Source organism: Crinia signifera, chromosome 5 (genome assembly GCF_055691185.1).
Source record: "Crinia signifera chromosome 5, ASM5569118v1, whole genome shotgun sequence".
NCBI classification, from domain to species: domain Eukaryota; kingdom Metazoa; phylum Chordata; class Amphibia; order Anura; family Myobatrachidae; genus Crinia; species Crinia signifera.
This window is the reverse complement of record NC_139221.1, coordinates 220,650,905-220,658,050: the sequence shown is the minus strand read 5'-3', so window position 1 is coordinate 220,658,050 and position 7,146 is coordinate 220,650,905.

The following is a 7,146-nucleotide window of genomic DNA, read 5'->3' as shown; positions in this document are numbered from 1 at the left end:
CGACAGCCGAAATGCCGACAAGGGGGGGACATGGATCGCCCCCCCTTGCGGGCTCGCTGCGCTCGCCACGCAGCGGGCCCGGTGCCTCGCTACGCTCGGCACACTAATTTATTCTCCCTCCAGGGGTGTCGTGGACACCCCAGGAGGGAGAAAGTGTCGGCATTTCGGCGGTCGGGATTCCGGCGTCGGGATTCTGAACGCCGGGATCCCGACCGCCGGGATCTTAACTGCATCCCCTCATCGTTTTACTTTACTTTTTATTATTTAAATAATAGATTTGTTTGTGTGAACTTTGACCCAGAGCAAGGGCGTAACTACCATAGGTGCAGGGGGTGCAGCTGCTATGGGGCCCAGAGCTGAGAGAGGCCACCTACCCTGTCATTTTTCAGCATTAGATGATGAATAGGGGCCCTTAAAAACTTTTGCTATGGGGCCCACATGTATCTAGTTACGCCACTGACCCAGAGCAATGTGACATGGATTACCAGACCTCTGTTGAGATTCCCTCTATCGGGATGTATCCCGTCCGTCGGTCTTCCATATGTACTGTATTTCATTACGCCAGTGGTGGAAACAGGCAGCCTGGTGAACCCTCAATTGCATGCAGCCCCCAGTTGGCTACTCAGTCTAACTTACCCTTTGTGTATAGTGTGTACCAAGCTTATGAATAGGGCAACTGACATCCGCATCATGTGACCTCTTCTGCACAATGCAGGAAGGTCATGCTCAGAGAAAGGAGTGCAGTGAGCTCTCCATCCCTCCTCTGCATACAGCATGGAGCTCTGCAGGTAAGTCAAAGTATAGCAAGTATTAATGTTTGTAATACAACGATTATCTGTGACCTAAAGCATACCTCCCAACTTCTGTGTTGGGGAAATAGGGACACTCGCGTGGCGAAGCTGCGCGAGCGCCCGAAAAGGGGGCGGGGCATATGCAAATGAGGATGCGGCTTATGCTAATTAGCCGTGACCTCATTTTCATACGAGAATAGATGCTGTGCGAATGCGCACAGCGTCTATTCTATTAGATTTGGGGGTCTCCCAACTGCCACCCCCTGCAGCGGGACAATGCCTGCCGCGGGTGGGACAGCGGAACAGGACCCGAAAATCGGGACTGTCCCGCTGTAATCGTGACAGTTGGGAGGTATGCCTAAAGTAGAAAAGATTCTCTACATACTTATTTTCAAATTGTAGAAGTACTGTAGACAAGCTGTATCTATCATCCGTCTCAGCACATACTTAGTGATAGTACATGTCTAGTTGCAGTTTGAAGTGGATGAGAGAGAAGCTTGCAGACTAAAGTGAAGCTTGAATACTTAAGTGACTTGTGAGTTGGAAACAGAAGCAGGTGAGTTATCTTGCATTCTTTCTGTCTTGTATTCTTTATCTGTCTATCTATATAGAGACTGTAATTTTGAGGGAGAAATCTGAGTGTGATTTTGGTTGTGCCTGTATCTGTATAGTGTATTGTTACTAGGTGTGAACAGATACTAGGAGGAGGAGCTAAAGCTAGGTGTGAAGAGAGATTAGGGGGAGGAGCTGAGTGTCACAGCTGCCTGACATACTATATAAGTAGTGAGAGGACTCATTGGAGCTTGCTCATTGAGAGAGAAGCTTGCAGACTAAAGTGAAGCTTGAATACTTAAGTGACTTGTGAGTTGGAAACAGAAGCAGGTGAGTTATCTTGCATTCTGTCTGTCTTGTATTCTTTATCTGTCTATCTATATAGAGACTGTAATTTTGAGGGAGAAATCTGAGTGTGATTTTGGTTGTGCCTGTATCTGTATAGTGTATTGTTACTAGGTGTGAACAGATACTAGGAGGAGGAGCTAAAGCTAGGTGTGAAGAGAGATTAGGGGGAGGAGCTGAGTGTCACAGCTGCCTGACATACTATATAAGTAGTGAGAGGACTCATTGGAGCTTGCTCATTGAGAGAGAAGCTTGCAGACTAAAGTGAAGCTTGAATACTTAAGTGACTTGTGAGTTGGAAACAGAAGCAGGTGAGTTATCTTGCATTCTGTCTGTCTTGTATTCTTTATCTGTCTATCTATATAGAGACTGTAATTTTGAGGGAGAAATCTGAGTGTGATTTTGGTTGTGCCTGTATCTGTATAGTGTATTGTTACTAGGTGTGAACAGATACTAGGAGGAGGAGCTAAAGCTAGGTGTGAAGAGAGATTAGGGGGAGGAGCTGAGTGTAACAGCTGCCTGACATACTATATAAGTAGTGAGAGGACTCATTGGAGCTTGCTCATTGAGAGAGAAGCTTGCAGACTAAAGTGAAGCTTGAATACTTAAGTGACTTGTGAGTTGGAATCAGAAGCAGGTGAGTTAGAACACAGAAAAAGGTGAGTTTGAGCACAAAAGCCTAAACACATATTATTGTTATTACCATACAACTGATACAATGTTTGGCCTGGTGCAGTGCAGTGGATGTAATGCATTTGTTTTGAGGGAGACATTCTGGAGACTTGGCTGCTGTCAAATCTGCAAACAATTTTCTTTGCTGCAGGAGGAGATAGCTAAACTGCATGCTGAGCTACGTAGGATGTCTGTGTCCTTGCAACCACCACTGCCTCAGAGAGCCCCCAGAAGACATTCTGCTTGGACTGCTGTGGGCTCTGAAAGGAAAAGACTTACAGAGGGCATCAGACACATTCCCCAAGTGGTCACACTGCAAAACTCATATGCTGCTCTTGCAGGGTTGGAATGTATGACCAACGTAGGCAATAAAGAACAGGAAGATATGAGGACTTCTACCTCTACTAACTGTAGGACCAGGAAAATTTCACCTCCAAAAAGGACTGCACTTCTTTTGGTAGATTCCATCATTAGAGGAGTTAATCTGGGAAATGCTACTCAAGTAGAGAAACAAGTAAGGTGCTTACCTGGAGCCACAGCTCCAAGAGATAAAGAACGCATGCTAAGAATTGTAAAGGCAGCTAGAAAAGATGGGGAGGTGGATGTCATCATCCACCTAGGCACAAATGACCTGGTTAATGCTGAAGTCATGGCCGTAAAAGATGAATTTAGAAAGTTAGGAACTGCTCTAAAACAGGTGGCAACCACTGTAACTTTTTCAGAAGTATTGCCAGTACACCAAGGGGAAGATAGAACTCTGAGAATCAGAAACTTCAATGTTTGGCTAAGGAATTGGTGCAATGAGGAGAGATTTGGATATTTAGGTCAAAGTCAAGCTACCTGGCAAGACAGAGCCTTATATAAAAGTGATGGCACCCATCTTCAAGGGGAACGAGAATATTAAGTGAGAAGTTTGGAAGCTTCATAAGCAACTATTTAAACTAGCAGAGGGGGGCAGTGAACCAAATGAAGAAATCTGCTCCCCCAACCTAGAGGTATTGTCTCAGCAGGAAAATGGAACAGGAAGCCTATCCACTGCAACAAAAGATAATACCAATCAAAACCGAATAGATATAGGCAGAAAGATGAACATAGCTAGCAGCAGGAGAAGCACAAACACAACTTTAAGAGCTATGTGTGCAAATGCTAGAAGCTTAGGAAATAAAATCCCAGAACTAATTGCAATAATGACAAGGGATGAACTGGATATTGTGGCTATTACAGAGACATGGTGCAATGAAAATCATGACTGGGACATAGCTACTGTATACCAGGATATACTTTATTTAGGAAGGACAGAATGGGAAGAATTGGAGGAGGGGTTGCAATATATGTGAAAAAAAGTATAAAGACTACCTTAATACAAAGTATTGAAGAAAAAACTGAGGCCCTTTGGGTGACCATAGAAACAGGGGAGAAGGCGATTTTTCGTATAGGGGTGATCTACAGACCACCAGGTCAGGAAGAGGAACTTGACAAGAGCCTATTGCAGGACATCAATAAAATGGCATTAACCCCTTCCTGACAGAGCTAGTTTTTGCGTTCCTGACAGAGCCATTTTTTTCAAATCTGACATGTCTCACTTAAGTGGGGATAACTTTTTTTTGCTTTTACTTATCCCAGTGATTTTGAGATTGTTTTTTCGTGACACATTGTACTTCAAATTAGTGGTAAATTTGGGTCTATACAGTCTGTGTTTTTTTGTGAAAAATACCAAAATGTCGTGAAAAAATGGAAAATTTAGCGATTTGCAAAATGTTAAATTTTCTGCTTGTGAGACAAATAATCATACCACTCAAAATAGTTAATAACTAACATAGACCATATGTCTACTTTATGTTGACATCATTATTTCAACTTCCTTTTCATTTTTTTGGACACTAGGAGGCTTACAATATGAATAGCAAATTCTCAAATTTTCAAGAAAATTTCAAACACTGATTTTTTTAGGGACCAGTTCAGTTCTGATATGACTTTGAGGGACTTGTATGTGAGACACCCCCATAAATGATGCCATTTCAAAAACTGCACCCCTCACAGTATTCAAAACAGCATTTTGGAAGTTTGTTAACCCTTTAGGTGTTTCACAGGAATTAAAACAAAGTGTAGGTGAAATTTCAAAATTTCATTTTTTTTGCAGATTTGCAATTTTAATACATTTTTCTAAGGAACACAGTACATTTTACTAGAGAAATGTGACTAAAAATTGATTCCCCCAATTCTTTTGTTTTCAAAAATATCCTATATGTGGCCCTAGTGTGCACGTTGACCAAACCACAGGCTTCATAATAGAAGGAGCACCTACTTGATTTTGGAGCCTCCTTTTTATGAGATTATTTTTTAGGCACCATGTAGGTTTCTAGGCACCATAAGATGCTAAAATTTAGGAACCCCCCCACAAGTTACCCCATTTTGCAAACTACACCCCTCAGGGAATTCATCTAGGGGTATAGTGTACATTTCAAACCCCCAGGGGTTTCACCAATTGTGGTACAACTGGGCAGTGAAAATGAAAAATTACATTTTTTACACAAAAATGCAGTTCTGGCTCAAAATTTTTCATTTTCACAAGGAATGAAGGAGATAAAGCACCCCAAAATCTGTGCCCCAATTTCTCCCGAGTACCGCAATGCCTCACATGTGACCAAAAAATACCAGTTGGGTGCATGGCAGGACTCAGAAGGGAAGGAGTGATTTTGGGATTTTGCAGCTCAGATTCTGGTGGAATTTTGGTGGGTGCTATGCCGCATTAGCAAGACCCCCCAAGCACCAATACAGTGGAACCCCCCCACAAGTGACCCCATTTTGCAAACTACACCCCTCAGGGAATTCATCTAGGGGTATAGTGTACATTTCAAACCCCCAGGGGTTTCACCAATTTTGATACAAGTGGGCAGTGAAAATTAAAAATTACATTTTTTTACACAAAAATGCAGTTCTGGCTCAAAATTTTTCATTTTCAGAAGGTATGAAGGAGAAAAAGCACCCCAAAATCTGTGCCCCAATTTCTCCAGAGTACGGCAATGCCTCACATGTGAACAAAAAATACCAGTTGGGTGCATGGCAGGACTCAGAAGGGAAGGAGTGATTTTTGGATTTTGCAGCTCAGATTCTGGTGGAATGAATGGTGGGTGCTATGTTGCACCAATACAGTGGAACCCCCCCACAAGTCACCCCATTTTGCAAAGTACACCCCTCAGGGAATTCATCTAGGGGTATAGTGTACATTTCAAACCCCCAGGGGTTTCACCAATTTTGATACAAGTGGGCAGTGAAAATGAAAAATTACATTTTTTTACACAAAAATGCAGTTCTGGCTCAAAATTTTTCATTTTCAGAAGGTATGAAGGAGAAAAAGCACCCCAAAATCTGTGCCCCAATTTCTCCCGAGTACGGCAATGCCTCACATGTGACCAAAAAATACCAGTTGGGTGCATGGCAGGACTCAGAAGGGAAGGAGTGATTTTTGGATTTTGCAGCTCAGATTCTGGTGGAATTTTGGTGGGTGCTATGTCGCATTAGCAAGACCCCCAAAGCACCAATACAGTGGAACCCCCCCACAAGTGACCCCATTTTGCAAAGTACACCCCTCAGGGAATTCATCTAGGGGTATAGTGTACATTTCAAACCCCCAGGGGTTTCACCAATTTTGATACAAGTGGGCAGTGAACATGAAAAATTACATTTTTTTACACAAAAATGCAGTTCTGGCTCAAAATTTTTCATTTTCAGAAGGTATGAAGGAGAAAAAGCACCCCAAAATCTGTGCCCCAATTTCTCCCGAGTACGGCAATGCCTCACATGTGACCAAAAAATACCAGTTGGGTGCATGGCAGGACTCAGAAGGGAAGGAGTGATTTTTGGATTTTGCAGCTCAGATTCTGGTGGAATTTTGGTGGGTGCTATGTCGCATTAGCAAGACCCCCCAAGCACCAAGACAGTGGAACCCCCCCACAAGTGACCCCATTTTGCAAACTACACCCCTCAGGGAATTCATCTAGAGGTATAGTGTACATTTCAAACCCCCAGGGGTTTCACCAATTTTGATACAAGTGGGCAGTGAACATGAAAAATTACATTTTTTTACACAAAAATGCAGTTCTGGCTCAAAATTTTTCATTTTCAGAAGGTATGAAGGAGAAAAAGCACCCCAAAATCTGTGCCCCAATTTCTCCCGAGTACGGCAATGCCTCACATGTGACCAAAAAATACCAGTTGGGTGCATGGCAGGACTCAGAAGGGAAGGAGTGATTTTTGGATTTTGCAGCTCAGATTCTGGTGGAATTTTGGTGGGTGCTATGTCGCATTAGCAAGACCCCCCAAGCACCAAGACAGTGGAACCCCCCCACAAGTGACCCCATTTTGCAAACTACACCCCTCAGGGAATTCATCTAGGGGTATAGTGTACATTTCAAACCCCCAGGGGTTTCACCAATTTTGATACAAGTGGGCAGTGAACATGAAAAATTACATTTTTTTACACAAAAATGCAGTTCTGGCTCAAAATTTTTCATTTTCAGAAGGTATGAAGGAGAAAAAGCACCCCAAAATCTGTGCCCCAATTTCTCCCGAGTACGGCAATGCCTCACATGTGACCAAAAAATACCAGTTGGGTGCATGGCAGGACTCAGAAGGGAAGGAGTGATTTTTGGATTTTGCAGCTCAGATTCTGGTGGAATTTTGGTGGGTGCTATGTCGCATTAGCAAGACCCCCCAAGCACCAAGACAGTGGAACCCCCCCACAAGTGACCCCATTTTGCAAACTACACCCCTCAGGGAATTCATC